The sequence below is a fragment of the Ornithorhynchus anatinus genome, chromosome 19, assembly GCF_004115215.2.
Source record: "Ornithorhynchus anatinus isolate Pmale09 chromosome 19, mOrnAna1.pri.v4, whole genome shotgun sequence".
NCBI classification, from domain to species: domain Eukaryota; kingdom Metazoa; phylum Chordata; class Mammalia; order Monotremata; family Ornithorhynchidae; genus Ornithorhynchus; species Ornithorhynchus anatinus.
In genome coordinates, this window is record NC_041746.1 from 35,071,146 (window position 1) to 35,089,153 (window position 18,008).

The 18,008-nt window shown below is 44.9% G+C and overlaps 1 protein-coding gene across 1 annotated transcript in view; it reads right to left on the reverse strand.

The window, feature by feature from the left end:
• SESN1 (sestrin 1) overlaps positions 1-18,008 on the reverse strand; it is a 59,282-nt gene that overhangs the window by 38,299 nt on the left and 2,975 nt on the right. The window lies entirely within an intron of this gene.

Below are 18,008 nucleotides of genomic sequence, written 5' to 3' on the forward strand. Positions count from 1 at the left end.
ATCTGATCTTGACTACTGAGTGCTTCAGAGAGCACCACAGTAGTAAGACTCACAGTGGGTACCTGTCCTGAAAGAGCTTGCAATTTAATGAGAGAGTCGGACAAAAATCATTTACGGCTAGCCAAAGCAGGAGACAGAACTAGGATAAGGCAGGAAGTAATGCAAACACCTCCGGAAGAAACAACTGAACAAATAATGAAATGTATACATAAATATAGTGTTAAAATAAATAATATACATAAATCCATTTGTGTTGAGGATTCTAGAGTGCTTTAACCTTGGCTTGAGTCAATTTAGTTCAAGTGGTGACAGAACTTTTGGTGGAGCAGGCTACTTTCAGTTGGTCTTATTTATCATGCAAAAATCACACAAAATACTTGGGATTCTTCACGGATTTATTGAGGTTGAGCTCTGAAAGAATTCTAGCAGTGAGGAACACTACCAAATGACCTAAAACAAAATGAAACAACGAACCTAGTCTTCACAAAAGATAATTTTATTGATGGTCTGAAATCATTCATCTTGTAGCACCTATTTTTGCATATATTTAATTTGACTTGCTAGATACAGTTACATGAAAAAGAAAAGGGTTTACATTTTTTGGTATTGAGTATTCATGCTTTGTTTTCAGTTTGCCAAAAGAGAAAGTGTTCAGGAAACTATCCCTTTGGCCGTCAATAACTTATTTTGTACACACATTTGCTCAAGGCCACCTGGGTCAACTCCAGCACATTACATCAGGTGTTTTTAACTGCAATGATTAAATAAAAAAACTTGAGCCATCAGTACAATTTCCTTGACTGGACTGCAACTTCTTAAAAACTGGACTGTTTACAAACTGACATGCTGATGTAGGTTCCGAATTACAGAGTGTCCTCAGTCTGTAGCATCACTTGAAACTGAAATACGTAAAAATAAAGACAAATACAACCCTCGGCTACAACTTTCCTCCAAAAACAACACAGTAAATCACTCCACCCACCTGCACAAACACCAATGTCACTAACAAGGAACCACTGGAACAAAAAGGAGAGGCTGAGGGAAAATGAGAGGAAATGGGGCTAAATTTCCATTAAATCCCAAGTTAACTCAATAATCGGCCCATGAATCAGAGCATACTCAGCCCACCAAAAATTTAGAAATCATTTCAAACCAAGGCTTAAGGGTTGTTAAAATTGCTTTTGACTCAGAGTTTGACCTGAAATTGCTCATTTATATATTTTTGGTCTAAATTGCTGTAATTGAACAAGAACACCACTTCATTTTCTGTTTTAGAATCTGAATAGTGATACTCCAAAATTGGATGTTTGGGGATGCTACAGGGTTTGAGGCATCTGAGTAGGGTTTACATGAAACCATTTATTTAATCTGAAGCAAAAACATCATCTTACTTTCAAAACTACTAGAGAAGCCATGTGGACCAGTGGATAGAGCACGCACCTGGGAATCAGGACTTTTCATTCAATAGTATTTATTGAGCGCTTACTATGTGCAGAGCACTGTACTAAGCGCTTGGGATGAACAAGTCGGCAACAGATAGAGACAGTCCCTGCCGTTTGACGGGCTTACAGTCTAATCGGGGGAGACGGACAGACGAGAACAATGGCAATAAATAGAGTCGAGGGGAAGAACATCTCGTAAAAACAATGGCAACTAAATAGAATCAAGGCGATGTACAATTCATTAACAAAATAAATAGGGCAATGGAAATATATACAGTTGAGCGGACGAGTACAGTGCTGTGGGGAAGGGAAGGGAGAGGTGGAGGAGCAGAGGGGAAAAGGGGAAAAAGAGGGTTTAGCTGCGGAGAGGTAAAGCGGGGGTGGCAGAGGGAGTAGAGGGAGAAGAGGAGCTCAGTCTGGGAAGGCCTCTTGGAGGAGGTGAGTTTTAAGTAGGGTTTTGAAGAGGGGAAGAGAATCAGTTTGGCGGAGGTGAGGAGGGAGGGCGTTCCGGGACCGCGGGAGGACGTGGCCCGGGGGACGACGGCGGGATAGGCGAGACCGAGGGACGGTGAGGAGGTGGGCGGCGGAGGAGCGGAGCGTGCGGGGTGGGTGGTACAAAGAGAGAAGGGAGGAGAGGTAGGAAGGGGCAAGGTGATGGAGAGCCTTGAAGCCTAGAGTGAGAAGTTTTTGTTTGGAGCGGAGGTCGATAGGCAACCACTGGAGTTGTTTAAGAAGGGGAGTGACATGCCCAGATCGTTTCTGCAGGAAGATGAGCCGGGCAGCGGAGTGAAGAATAGACCGGAGCGGGGCGAGAGAGGAGGAAGGGAGGTCAGAGAGAAGGCTGACACAGTAGTCTAGCCGGGATATAACGAGAGCCCTTAGCAGTAAGGTAGCCGTTTGGGTGGAGAGGAAAGGGCGGATCTTGGCGATATTGTATAGGTGAAACCGGCAGGTCTCGGTAACGGATAGGACGTGTGGGGTGAACGAGAGAGACGAGTCAAGGATGACACCGAGATTGCGGGCCTGAGAGACGGGAAGGATGGTCGTGCCATCGACGGTGATAGAGTAGTCTGGGAGAGGACCAGGTTTGGGAGGGAAGATGAGGAGCTCAGTCTTGCTCATGTTGAGTTTTGGGTGGCGGGCCGACATCCAGGTGGAGATGTCCTGGAGGCAGGAGGAGATGCGAGCCCGAAGGGAGGGGGAGAGGACAGGGGCGGAGATGTAGATCTGCGTGTCATCTGTGTAGAGATGGTAGTCAAAGCCGTGAGAGCGAATGAGTTCACCGAGGGAATGAGTGTAAATGGAGAACAGAAGAGGGCCAAGAACTGACCCTTGAGGAACTCCAACAGTTAAAGGATGGGAGGGGGAGGAGGCTCCAGCGAAGGAGACCGAGAATGACCGGCCAGAGAGGTAAGAGAACCAGGAGAGGACAGAGTCCGTGAAGCCAAGGTAAGATAAGGTATGGAGGAGGAGGGGATGGTCGACAGTGTCAAAGGCAGCAGAGAGGTCAAGGAGGATTAGAATGGAGTAGGAGCCATTGGATTTGGCAAGAAGGAGGACCTGGGTTCTAATTCTGGCTCCACCACTTATCCGCTGGGTAACCTTGAGCAGATCACTTAGTAATATTTGCTTGGGAGAGGACAATATAACACTATAACGGACACCTTCCCTGCCCTCAGTGAGCTTACAGTCTAGAGGGGGAGGCAGGCATTAATATAAATAAATAAAATTACAGATATGTACATAAGTGCTGTGGGGCTGGGAGGGGTGATGAATAAAGCAAGTAAGTCAAGGTGACGCAGAAGGGAGTGGGAGGAGAGGAAAGGAGGGCAAAGTCAGGGAAGGCCTCCAATTGGGGAGCGCAATTGTCTGTCAGATATGAAAAGGGAGGACATTCCAGGCCAGAGGCAGGATGTAGGCAGGAGGTGGGCGGCGAAATAGAGGAGACGGAGATAGAGTGACGAGGTTGGCTTTAGAGGAGTGAAGTGTGCCCGCTGGGTTGTAGTCGGAGAGTAGGAGGGGGCAAGGTGATTGAGTTCTTCAAAGCTGTTGGTGAGGAGTTTCTCTTTGATAAGGAAGTGAATGGGCAACCCCTGGAGGTTCTTGAGGAGTGGAGAAACATGGCCTGGACGTTTCTGTAGAAAACAACCTTCAATGCCTGTTACCTCATCTTTAAAATGGGGATTAAAGTTGTGAGCCCCATGCAGTACGTGGACTGTGTCCAACCTGATTAGCTTGTATTTATTAGCTTGTGCTTAGTATAGGGACTGGCACATAGTGAGCACTAAAGAACACCAATGAAAAACAAAACAAAACCAAAACCCCCCAAAAACTATGGGTTCAGTTCACCCTAGAAGTGAAACTAACAAGTCTCACAAAATGCTGCATTTATGAATCAAGTGGAAAGTCCCCATATGAGGGGGCCTGGGAGCGGATCTCTTCCCCAACAATCCCCATTTTCCTGAAACCAACATCTTGGTGCCCCTCTCTGGCCCTGGCTGGCAATGGCCTGGGTTTCAGGGAACAACTTTGCTCTAGGGGCAGCTAATTAACATTCCAATGAGAGCTAGCTGAGGGCAGCTGGTAATGCAATAGTCAGAACACGACCACAACCCTGAGCCTTGTTCATTCATTCATAATAATAATGATAGCATTTGTTAAGCGCTTACTATGTGCAAAGCACTTTTCTAAGCGCTGGGGAGAATACAAACTAATCAGGTTGTCCCATGTGGGGCTCACAGTCTTAATGTCCATTTTACAGATGAGGTAACTGAGGCACAGAGAAGTTAAGTGACTTTCCCAAAGTCACAGAGCTGACAAGCGGCAGAGCTGGGATTTGAACCCATGATCTCTGACTACCCAGCTCATGCTCTTTCCACTGAGCCACACTGCTTCTCTAATGAATTAATTAATTCATTCAATCAATTGTATTTATTGAGCACTCTGTGCAGAGCACTGTACTAAGCTCTTGGAAAGTACAATTCAGCAATAAAGAGAGACAATCCCTGCCCACAACAGGCTTACTATCTAGAAGGTGGGGGAGACACATCAAAATAAGTAAACAGGCATCAACAGCATCAATATCAATAAATAGAATTATAGATATATACACATCAAAACAAGAAAACAGGTATAAATATAAATACAATTACAGAAAAGTACATATATACACAAGTCCTGAGGGGCTGGGAGAGGGGGGTAGAGCAAAGGGAGGGAGTTGGGGCAATGGGGAGGGAAGGGGGAGCTGAAGAAAAGCAGGGCTTAGTTTGGGAAGGCCTCTTGGAGGAGGTGAGCTTTCAGTAGGGCTTTGAAGGGGGGAAGCGTGACTGGTGGATTTGAGGAGGGAGGGCATTCCAGGCCAGAGGTAGGACGGGGCAAGGGGTCGGCAGCGGGACAGGCGAGAACAAGGTACAGCGAGAAGATTAGCACCAGAGGAGTGGAGTGTGCCGGCTGGGATGTAGAAGGAGAGAAGGAAGGTGAGGTGAGGTGATGGAGAGCTTTGAAGCCAATAGTGAGCAGTTTTTGCTTGGTATGGAAGTTGATAGGCAACCCCTGGAGATTTTCAAGGAAGGGGGGTGATATGCCCAGAAAGTTTCTGCAGAAAGATAATCCGAGCAGCAGAGTGAAGTATAGACTGAAGTGGGGAGAGACTGGAGGTTGGGAGATCAGAAAGGTTGCTGATGCAGTAATCCAGTCAGGATATGATGAGTGACTGTACTAATGTGGTAGCGGTTTGGATGGAAAGGAAAGGGCAGATCTCGGTGATGTTGTGAAGGTGAGACTGGCAGGCTTTGGTGACGGATTGGATATGTGGGTTGAATCAGAGAGCGAGGCAAGGATGACATCAAGGTTGCGGGCTTGTGAGATGGGAAGGATGGTAGTGCTGTCCACAGTGATGGGAAAGTCAGGAGATCAGGAGCCTAGGCCAGGCAAGCCATTAGAGGCGGCCCAGGAGACTCACTGGCTGCAGCCATCCATGTCTGTGGGGTTTTCTGAGAAGACAGGCAGGTACAGAGCCTCCTGGGGGGTTTTGGTCAGCTGCCAAGAGAATTCAGGGGTGCTTGTTCCCAACAGAAAACTTGAGTGACCCTGGAACTGCCAGGTCTTAATCTCCTGCTTTTTCTAAGCAAATGGTGGGAAAGCAGTTTCTGGGATTTGGGGCATTTTTCTGGGATAGCAAAGCTTAGTGCCAATCCTATTTACTTTCAGGATGATATATTGCTAACATTGTTGTCTTGGCCAGGAACTGTCCTTCCACAGCGCTAAACAAGCAGATGCTGCCTACGGTTTATTCCTTGTCTTATGTACACACAGTGATTAAAGGCTCAGCATGATTGCTTGTGAGGTTTCTCTTTAGTTTAGAAATATAAAAGGAGGAAGTAGCTGATCTCTCATTTGGGGGTAAATTAGCCATGATGTGTTGCTATCTCATCAAAAATATACCCTAGACTACAAGATACTTGTGGTCAAGGGATGCATCAGGCACTTAGTGCAGTGCTTTGCATCTAGTAGTCACTCTCTAAACACTATTGACTGATGGATAGTAAGAAAATTTACTGGTCTAATCAAAATCAACTTCAGCCATTCTGACCAGAGGAAACAGTAAATTTTTATGGTCTAATACTATCTTATTTAAGAAGCTTGGAAGCCAGGAAGTGGCACTTGAATGAAACTGGACTTTGACAGTTCAGTAGCTAGTGGATTGTATTACTGTTACTCTGTTTATTGTTAATTATTATTATTATCATAATGTTTAAGTCAATACAGGTATTCAGTATGCATAAACAGGTGAAGTTCATTGAATCTGAAATTGTTTCTCTAGTGACATGAATTGGCTTTTCAGCAAAAGTCTGTGAAATGGCAGAGCCGCAGGGCTTTGAAATGATCCCAAATGGCATTTCTCAGCTACTTAAACCTTTCCCCAGAACAGCTTTAGTTTCCCTGAGTGGAGTTTCCACATTTCCCTTTTGGTGTTTACCTTTTGGATCTGACATTTGTTTACAATTAAAGTCAATTTTACGTGGTATCTCTCTTTCCCAATCAAGCTGCAAGTAGAAGGAGGTACGCCAGAGGAGCAAGCTATATAAGAATATATTAATGTGCTCCTGCCCTTGTTTGCTATTTCAGCATTTCCAGAACTCACAGGAAGGCAACAACAGATGATAACAATGAAAGTGAACTCCACCAAATTTAAGACAATGTGTGTGAAAATAGGGACTTCCCCTTTGGTACTGGGACCACTCTTTGACCTACTTTGATTCCCTGCAATTCATCTATCTGGTTCTCAGATGGAACGCCTCAATGCAAGGTCACCGTTCTTTCAGTTTTATAAGTAACAAACAAAAATGAAATAAATGATGATGAAATGTATCTCCATAGAGTTATACACATGGAGTAATAGGGCTTACCATAATTAACTGTAGGCTTTTTCTCTCTCTCTCTCTAAATATATATGAATAAATATATGTAAGACAAATACATATTCAAAGAAGACAGTACCAACAGTGAAATTCACTGCTGAGTGCATATGAGATACCAATGGTCTACAAAAAGCCTATCCCTAGCTGTGCTGTCATATTTGATGTTTCTGGCACTGTTTTCTCTTTTGCCTCTTTGTTCATTTCTTACCAAGCTTTTGCTCAAAGAGAGTCATTCCTTTCTTGATGGCAGTGTGCCGTGCTGGTCTAGCCCCAGCAACCGACTTCCAGATTTAACGGTCCTAGGCTTCATTTCACTGTGTCCTTAAAATGCTTCCCCCTCTCCTCCTTGATTTTGATTTCCTAATTCCAGTTCTCCTATAGAAAATGCTACTTTTAGCAATGTTGTATGATCCTTGAGGGATCACATCTCCTACCTATTGTGCTTTCCTAAGTCCTGACTACAGTGCTCTGTATGTAGTAAATGTTCATTAAATACCTTTACTTGATTAATAGCTTGAGTTATCATCTCTACTGGTCTTCTCTATTCTTGCATATTTAAATCTTAGTTAATTTTCCCCTTTCTCGTCTCCTCGCTTTGGTTCACTCTCCCAGCTCTGCCACTTGTCAGCTGTGTGACTGTGGGCAAGTCACTTCACTTCTCGTGCCTCAGTTCCCTCATCTGTAAAATGGGGATTAAGACTGTGAGCCCCACGCGGGACAATCTGATTCCCCTGTGTCTACCCCAGCGCTTAGAACAGTGCTCGGCACATAGTAAGCGCTTAACAAATACCAACATTATTATTATTATTCCTTATTCTTCGATGACTCCTAATCATTTCTTTCTCCCATTTCAAAAAGAACTGTAATCCACTGTACTTTAATTATTCTAAACTGGTATTTCATTTATGTTAAACTCAGATATCATCTTTTGGTTGCCCTACTCGCAAGTTATTTCTTGCTTGATCTGAATGGAAGATGAAGGAGTTAGTGATTCGTGTCATGGCAGCGCCTCTGACATGGACAGGCTCCAGATTGAAGGGCATTCATTCTTCCGTCTGAATCACAGGGCCTCAGGGCTGAGGCAGGGGAAACTGAGGTTGAAAAAGATCATCGGAGCTCCAACGGCAGTGGAGTCCAATAACATGAGCAACCTCCCCAATTTTTCTCACTGACACAAATGACTGCAAATTTCACTCAGATCCTTTCAGATTTCTTTGTACACTGACACATTTTATGGTATTTGTTAAGCCCTTACAGCAACTGTACTAAGTGCTGGGGTAGATACAAGCTAATTGGGTTGGACATGGTCCCCATCCCACATGGAACTCACAATCTTAATCCCCATTTAACAGGGGGTGTAACTGAAGTACAGAGAAGCAAAGTGACTTGCCTAAGGTCATCCAGCAGGCAAGTGGAAGAGCTGAGAGTAGAACCCAGATCCTTCTGACTCCCAGGACACACAGTGAGGAGCAGCATAGCCAGGACTCCCAGGACTGGGAGTCAGAAATACTGTGTCCAACCTGATTAGCTTGTATTTGCCTTAGTGCTTAATACAGTACCTGGCTCATTCTAAGCGCTTAATAAATACCATAAAAAATGCCTTAAGGCAGGAATCATGTCTGCAAAATGGGGATTCAATTTCTGTTCTCTTTCCTCCTCAGACTGTGAGCCTTATGTGGGGCAAGGACTACGTCTGACTGGATTAACTCAGATATACCCCTGGACTCAGAACATTTCTTGACACATGGTGCTTAATAAATACAATAGTAATAATAGACAGCAAGACCATCAACAGAAGCATCTTTAAAACAATGCATAATTGGTGTTTAGAGAAGATAAAATGTAAATCATGAACAATGATATTTTTTGAGCACCTACAAAACATATACAGGGAGTTCTACTATAATGTGGGAGCTACTTTGCTGAGGAGCCTTACCAAACTGAGGGAGTCTGAGGGGGAACACGTGCATGTTCATCCTCTCCCCCGACTCCTCCCCACCCCCAAAGACTCCCATTGGCCCCTTCCAGCCAGGAGGATGAAGGAGGAATGGCAGCATGAGGCATTCTCCACTTTCAGGACGTGGGGAAGGCTGGGGCCACCGCTGCTGCCACTACAACCGTGACTGAGATGGATTGCAGCTGAGACTGTGAGCCCGTTGCTGGGCAGGAATTCTATCTGTTGCCAAACTGTACACTCCAAGCGCTTAGTACAGTGCTCTGCACAAAGTAAGCGCTCAATAAATATGATTGAATGAATGAATGACTCTGAGCCAGAAGGAGCCCAAACTCCACTTTTCAAACCATGATGCCTTATCCCTCTTGTTGGGCATGTGTGTGTGTGTGTGTGTGTTTGTATATAAATAAATATTAGATATGTTTGTACATACATATATGTACAGCTCACTGTCTTTTCTTTTACGTTGGTTTTGTGTTTTTACGGTTTCATCTATCCTTATGTGTCTGTTACTCATTCCCTCTGCCCTCCCTTATTCTCTGATTGTAAACCCCATAGGGCCAAGGACCATATCTAATTTTCACTTATGTATTGTTTTCCCCAGCACTCAGTGCAGTACTCTATATCCAGTGAGCTCTTAATAAGTACCATTACTGCTACATCTACTTATGGAAAATTTGCATTATAGCAACCACCAATTCAACAGGAATGAATGGCTTGCAAATTGGAGATAGATGGTTCAAAGATACCAAAGAGACATTTTACCAATACAAATTCCTATTTTATTATCATGGACACCTCTAGCACAATGCTTTACCCTACATCCCTGCTACTTCTTGCTATTTGATTGTATAGGAATATTTTAATGGATTTTTAAAAACACACAATATTTATTTACATGTTACATTATTTAACAGTCCAGGAAAAACCTGGAAGAGGCAGACAAACAACTAGATGGATAGAAACCATAACAACAATGATGGAGGAATCATTAGCAAGGTTACAGATTACGGCAAAAGACAGGACGTTCTGGAGAAAATATATCCATAGATTCCCTGTGGATCGGAAACGACTCGACGGCACTCGATAATACTAATAATAAAGTTTTAAAAAAAACAGGTCTCCCTGAGGTGCTGGAATTTTATTAACACAGAGAATCCTAAAACAGAATATTTTTTACCAGTGTTTAAGCACTTACTATGTGCCAGGCACTGTACTAAGTGCTGGGGAAGATACAGGCTAATCAGGTTGGACACAATACAGGTCCCACACGGGGCTCACGGTCTTTATCCCCATTTTATAGATGTGGTAACTGAGGCACAGAGAAGTCAAGTGACTTGCCCAAGGTCACACAAAAGGAGCCAGGATTATAACTCAGATTCTCTGCCTCCCAGACCGACCCATGCTCTTTCCATGAGGCCATGCTGCTTTTTATTAGGTTCCTGAAGATCCTCATGATGTGGGGAAAATGTGCCGAAGTCATCACAGAGTCAAGGGAAGTTAAACCGCTTTGGAGTAGCTGGTCAAAGATACCACTGCAACAACCATTGTTGGTGCCAGGACAGCCACACGCAAATGAGAACGGGGCCCTACTCAGCTTATTCACGTCACTGGAGTCGCTAGCTGGCGGTCTGCTGTCACCACGACCGAACAGCTGTTTGCAGCACTGACTTCCCCTACACCCTTGGAACAGTGCTGCTAATCTCTGCTTGAGAAACTCTGCTCCACACACACCCGTGCCGCTACCCATCTTCCTTGGGATTCTTAGGAAGGAGGAGGGGAGATGAGAGAGATAATAATAATGATGTTGGTATCTGTTAGCCGCTTACTATGTTCCAAGCACTGTTCTAAGCACTGGGGGAGATACAGGGTAATCAGGTTGTCCCATGTGAGGCTCACAGTCTTAATCCCCATTTTACAGATGAGGTAACTGAGGCACTGAAAAGTTAAATGACTCACCCAAAGTCACACAGCTGACAGGTGACATGGAGAAATTCCGTGATAATTAAAAACCCCAACTTCTAATCCATATATTTATGCCATTTCAACCTTCTCAACCCATGAACTTTTAAAGTTGTTGGTGGCAAAACTGACCCTATTCTCAAGACTGCGAGACTGTGAGTGGGGCCCTTAAGAAAGACCTGGGCAGGAAAGAATGGGGTGCAGAAAGGGAGACGGGGAGAGGTGGCCACCTGCAGTATCTCGGTGGATCCAGGGCTGCAAGGTAGCCTCGTGTCTACCTGGGGCTCTATTCCCTAGGCGGGGCAGGAGATGGGACCCCACAGTCCTGGCCAGCGTCCCAGGGAGTCTAGCTGGGGAGGGATGTTGGAGCCCCAACTTCATCTTCACCCTCCCCAGGCCACCCCCAACAAACAGTTCCCTCAGGGCCAGAACCCATCCCTAATAACCCGATCTCATCTCCAAGTACCTCTGAGAGGAGGCAAGAAGTACTACCCCTTTAAGGTCTCAGAGGCTTCTGGGCTCCTCCCTGCCCTATATAAGGCTCCTGTGCTCCTTTTCCCAGTCTGTGTGTGGAAGGGAGGCAAAGCACAGTTGTTGTAGGCTTTTGTGAGCAAGGGGATACGGCTCCTCTGGCTGCTTTCCCAGTTTTCTATATGGAGAAGGAGTTGAGCTAGCTGGTAGATGATAATGATGATAACTGGTGGTCTGTGGGTCTGGGGGAAGGAGACTGGGAAGGGTAGGAGAGGCCAGAGTGTGGTGGCTGGCAAGGGGTGTAGGCTTAGGAGGTTTGAAAAGGATTTTGATGTATGTGTTGTTGAGCTGTGGGGAAGCATGGTGCTGGGCCCCAGATGGGGCAGCGAGGGGGGAGACCAGAGTTGGGGGAGTAGAGGGTCGCGAGGGGTGCTGGACTACTTAATATTGATGGCTGTCACACTGACAATGATGTGGACCTGTTAGGGTGCACCTGGGGACTGAGGAAGGTGAGGGAGGGCTCAGTCCGAAAGGCTCTCAGGGTGGTGAGCTGGGGGTGGCAAAGGTCATGACAATGGTTCTGATGTGTCTTTACACAGCTGGTATGAGTAGTGGGCCTCAGTTCCTTCCTTCTCCATCTCCAAATACCAAAGTGTAGTGCTCTGGACCTAGTAAGTAGCAGTCCTGTTGGAGGAGGGGCTGCTCTGACTACTGCTACCCAAGTGTGTGGCCCATAGCACTTGAGGGAGACCCAGAGTACAAGGCTCTTTCTTTGACCCGGGGTTCTTATTTGGCTCTGGGGCTGCAGGGGTGGGACCCCAAAGGAAGCTTCTATCAGCTCTCTTCCCCAGCTCACACCCTTCAGTCCTTCTAAACTCAGCTTCTCAATCTCACTCTCTCACTTTCACTTTTCCCATCTCTAGACCCTTGCTTCCTCCTTCTTGCTCCACGCCTCTTCCTATCCTCAAAGTCCACTTTCTCCAGAAGGCATCCCCAAAATAGCTTTCTCTCTGCCAGGTCATAGGGGCCTCTAGGTCTATAAATCTGAGCATGTTAACTATGATGAATTTTCCCTTCATCTTCCAAACTCTTCCTCTCCATAGCCATAGTATTGGAAGGGCCTGTGACTCATTCTGTCCACCCCCATCTCTTAATCAGACTAACCCTCTTTTCCCCCCATTTCCCTCTGCTCCTCCCCCTCTACCTTCCCATCTTCTCAGCCCTGTACTCGTCTGCTCAACTGTATATAGTTTCATTACCCTATTTATTTTGTTAATGAAATGTACATCGCCTTGATTCTATTTAGTTGCCATTGTTTTTACGAGATGTTCTTCCCCTTGACTCTATTGCCATTGTTCTTGTCTGTCCGTCTCCCCCGATTAGACTGTAAACCCATCAAACGGCAGGGACTGTCTCTGTCTGTTGCCAACTTGTTCATTCCAAGCGCTTAGTACAGTGCTCTGCACATAGTAAGCACTCAATAAATACTATTGAATGAATGAATATTTCCCGATAGCTCTTGGTTCTTCCTCCTTCTCCCTCCCGTTATTAAGTATTTATAACTTGCTGGTCCACCACCTCATTACCTTGTAAATTCTGAGAGGGCAGTATCTGTCTTGCCTCTGTACCCTCCCAGGCACATTTAGTAGAGTGAACACAGTAAATATACCAACTGAAGCTCTGTCTTCCCCATCCCGCCTCCTACTGATGGCTACAACCTGTTCCAGTAACCATGAATGGATATCGTCAGATCTGTTGTGTAAGCACCTGTGTCAATGTGACTAATACTGTGGCAAGTGGCATGGCAAAAGTGTAGAGAGTGAGTGGCAGAAGATGTTGATAGTATGTGACCCTCGTGAGCTTCTAGACAGGAAGTCCCTTGAGGGCAGGGATTGAGTCTCTGTTCTGTGGCCCTAGCCCTCAACGCGGTGAACACTGGGTACCACATGGCCACCCTTGGTACATCTAACTCGATTCACTTATTGCTTACTGTTTCAGCGTGTACCTGTTTATACTCTTGCTCCCACTGGAAATAGGCAATCTATCTGTCTCTCCCCTTCATTAGATTGTTTCCCCCTTACTTCATTAGACTTGAAGTAAGCTCCTTGCAAGCAAGAAGCACTGTTTGGGGTAGAGGGAGGCAGCAACGCTTGATCTGGTCTCCTGGAAGACATGCCAACCCTGGGTCCAGGCATCTAACAGTCCTCACAGGTTTCCTCAGACCAAGCCCCCGGTGGGACAGGGATTGTGTCCAATCTGATTTATTCTGTATCTAACCCAGTGCCTATCACAGGACCTGGCATATGGTAAGTCCTTGTAGATCATCACTGCACACTCCTGAACCTGGCCTGTCAATGATAGTCCCCAGCTGGTCTGAGATGAGCCTGATGAAGAAGCTGATGAGGCCTGTGCCCCCTCCAGGGGCCTAGGCTGGGCAGGGTGCTAGCCTACACTGATGCAGACCTTGGCTGGGACCTGGGAACCAGTTGGGAGCCCTGTAATTCTAGTGACAGACTGAACCACCCCTGGACTCCAAGCCCCTCCCATCTTGACAGAGTGGTGATGGAAGAGAAATGTGGAGCAGCAGAATGTGAGAGGTATGTTTGCGATAGATACAGTAAAGCCAGAGATTAGAAACTAGAGCCACCTGCTTTCCATTTTAGTTCCTCAGAGAGCTCAGGAAATGGCAAGGGAAAAACTCTTCTGATTTAAAAAAAAAAAAAAAACAAAAAACCCCAAACCCCTAAAACTTAAGAAAATTCCTTATTCCCTAATTATTCTCAATTTGTTCATTCCCAAATTTTGGGTTAGGTCAGGTCATGGATTGGGGAGAGGGGACAGAGATGGTGGTGGAAATCAACTCAGCTGAGACAAGGTTTCCTATATATCTAACCACCTAAATCACTGCAAACTTTGGATTTTCTAAATCCGATGTTAAAGAGTTTCTACAACTGGAAACTACAGGAACCTGAGTCAAGACTGGGTTATTCCTTTTTATACTAACACTGAAATCCACAAATGCATTTCCACTCTGCATACATGGACAAATACAATTATGATTTAAGTAAACACTAAAAAAGAATGTCTAACCTCAATAATGGCTGGCAAAACTGCTGCCACTGTATACTAAATTAGAAACCCACATGCTTGGGATGTTTTTGGCATGTATGTGCTTTCTCACAATTCCTGAGTCAACCAACCATTTTGGGGTTTTTGTTTTTTGCTCCCCCAATCATCCAGTATCAGGAATAAAGCAAAAGGGGTCCAAGAAAATTAGTCTCACCAAAGGGTAATACTTAAATTTGATCAGGTCACATCTGTGGTAGCTGTTAAACCAATTTTAAAGTGGAAGTACTAGCTCTAATTCCTTCTCTATGGCCTATAAACACCAAGTGGTGATAGACCACCTGCCAAGTCATGTGACTACTGAGCACCTCTCCCCACTCCTAAAAATCTCCCATAGCTGCCCCTCCTCTACCTCAGAGGAACTCCTTCACAATGGCTTTATGACCTTCAGCTCCCCACCTCCTACCCCACCTCACTCAACTCCCACTACAAACCAGCCTGCACACTTGCTTTCTCAAAGACTAACCTGGACCTCTACTTTGCCTCTTTTGCCACTGACCCCTTGCTCCTCTCATCCCTTCAGCCTGGAACTCCCTCCTACTTTCTATCCCACAGACCACTGTTCTCCCCATCTTCAAAGCCTACTAAAATCACCTCTTCCAAGAAGCTTTCCTTGACAAACCTCATCTCATTTCCCTCCACCTCAACTTTTACTAATGTAGTTGACTTAAGCTTGGATTCAAACAGGATTAATAATCAAGGAGTTGACCAATCATTTATTGAATGCTTGTGTGCAGAGCACTGTACTACACGATTGGGAGAGTACAGCATAATAAAGTTGGTAAAGTGCCCTGCTCATAAGGAGCTTAATGTCTAGATAGGGGCACAGACAGTAGAGAAAAATTATGGATATCAACATAAATCCTGTGGGGTTGAGCGGGGGGGTGAGTAATGGGTGCAGATCCAAGTGCCAGGGTGATGCAAGAGGGAATATTTTCTGAATAGAGTAAAAGACAGAAGATCCCACTGGACTAACAAAATGGAAATTCTTACTTGTAGACATATTCTTAAAGAAACCAAATTTTAAACTGTTCTGTCAAGTATCCTTTATAAGCCTTACACCCACAAACTGCACAGTACATCAGCTTTCCTATGAGGTGGGGACCCCACAACAATGAAAAGGAGCATTAGTAAGCATGCACACAACCACAACACAACTGCCAAACGTATTCTATCCAGATATTGGTGTGTCCTCTAATAATAATAATGATGGCATTTGTTAAATGCTTACTACGTGCAAAGCACTGTTCTAAGCATTGGGGTAGATACAAGGTAATCAGGTTGTCCCACATGGGGCTCACAGTCTTAATGCCCATTTTACAGATGAGGTAACTGAAGCACAGAGAAGTTAAGTGACTTGCCCAAAGTCACACAGCTGACAAGGGGCCGGGGGGGGGGATTTGAACCCATGATCTATGACTCCCCAGCCCAAGCTCTTTCCACTGTGCCACGCTACTCTTCTAGGCTGTAAGATCATTAAGGGCAAGGAATGCGTCTGCTAATTCTGTTGTACTATACTCTTCCAAGCACCAAGTACAAAGCTCTGCATAAAGAAAACATTCAAATGCCAGTAATTGCTCTCAGAAAAAAAAAAATTTCTTTAATAGCAAAGAGGTAGTGAGTTAGGGAAGAACGAAGGGAGCTTGAACTAATTCAGTTGACAATAATGACACCTAGTGCTTTTGTTCAGCTATTACAATTTTGGGGGTATTTCTCAAGGGTTACAAAACCCTAAACGGGTGAAAACGGCATGATGAATAAGGGCAAAACTACTAGAATTTGTGGACCTTCTCAGTAAAAGGTCTTTTTATGATGGTTTCTAAGAAAGCTCATGCGGTGTGTAATAGGGTTCCTTTTCATCAAATTGGGAGTAGTGGGGGAAAGGGCATGGAGATTGCCATTTGGTGATACTTTTGCCCAATACCTAAAAAAGAAACGTGGCGTTCAACTTTTAAATAAAAACAGTAACAACGTGGTTAGGTGGCGGATGGAAAATGAATGTGTTTGGTTCATTTCTGTATTCTTAAAGCAGAAGGTTCCATGATTTCTGAAAAGAAAATTGAGGGCCCCTTTGAGAGTTTTAAGTTGCTAAAAAAAAAAAAAACCAAAACCCATATGATACCTGAGGAAATGAAAAAAATTCTTATATGGAAAAAATATTCACTACTCCTGTATTGAAGTCCCACCAGTTCCGATGCCACAAAACTTATGAGGAGGGAAGAAGCAGGCATCTTCAGTTTACTGTAAACAGGGTTTTGATCACTGTCACATGTAAGAACACTCGCTCCACCAGTATGTCCTAGCAACAATGAACTGGTTAAATTAGTGGGGGGTTTTTGGTTAAAGATTGTCTTAGGTCTGTTGCTAAGGGAAAGACATCAAACTTTCTTTTAAGCTATATTCTGTAGAAGCTCACTAATTGCATTTGAATATCACATTTAGTGTTTACCTCTGTAGCCAGACTTACCTAGTTAAGTGGCTAAGGAGCTTGGCAATAACCGCGGCATTACCTCACTGCAAACAGAACAAGAGTAACTCAATTTTCCTACTTAGTGTTATAATGAAACCTGAAAATGCTTCATGCTGAAAGATGTATTTGCTATGCAGTTGAACGGTGTCTGAGGATGCAGTCTTGAACTTTCTAGGAATGCTAAAAATTTGCGAGGTCAAATAATGTTTGTAGAGCAATGGAACCCTTAAGCATTTTAAAAAATCTAAGTCTAATGAATAAATATTGCAATTCATTTAAAATGTTTACAGGATTGATCCAAAGGAAAAGGTCATATAAACCAATATTCACTCACAGAACTGCCCCTACTCAATTTTGGAGGAAAGAACAGTTCTGGGACTCCTCTACTGAAAACAGTGATGGCTGCACCACAGGAGGGGAGGAAGAATAAAAGGGCAAGAATGCAACAGTGCAGTAGGAAAGGCAAATTTACTCAGAGTGACTAAGGAGTCGAGAAATATCGAGCAGAGAGCAGAGCCCAAAGCCCTGGAACAGGGGTTTACGTCCCCGTTTCTCCTCCCACCCCCGCAGCCTCCAAACCGGTTTTGTCCTGACAGCTACAGGGACTGAGACCAAGGGACACCTGGAGCCAAAGGTGCACGCCACCCTCTTTACCAGCACCAATGGGTAAGCAGTCCATCTTGGGCAAGAGCAGGGAGACGCCGGCAAAGGCCGGCACCTGCCCAACATCATAGCACGTGAACCGTTGTACAGGTACCTGTGGGATCAACTATGCACGGTGGGGGAAAGTATATGAGGCACACTAAGACAGTAAAGTTCAGATAAGAGAGGCGCAAGACAGGTGAAGGATGAAATAAAAAAGTGGAGAGGATAGAAGAGGGGAACTGGGGCGGGGGGAAAGGCCTAGCTGGGAGAGAACCAAAGAGCTTTATAAATTGGATCAAGTAGGGTTTAGTTTCACAACTAAACAAACACATGCTGTGGGTAGTCTGTGCAGTGCTACTCAAGTAGCTAATCCCAAGCTAGACAAAATGTCCATTGAAGTTCAATACACAATGAACATAAGGTTCTGGGGGACTACACTGCTATATTCTGGTTATGATCCTAACTGGGTCCATGAAACCATGCCTCGATAGTGTCTGAGGGCCTACTGGGTACAGGGC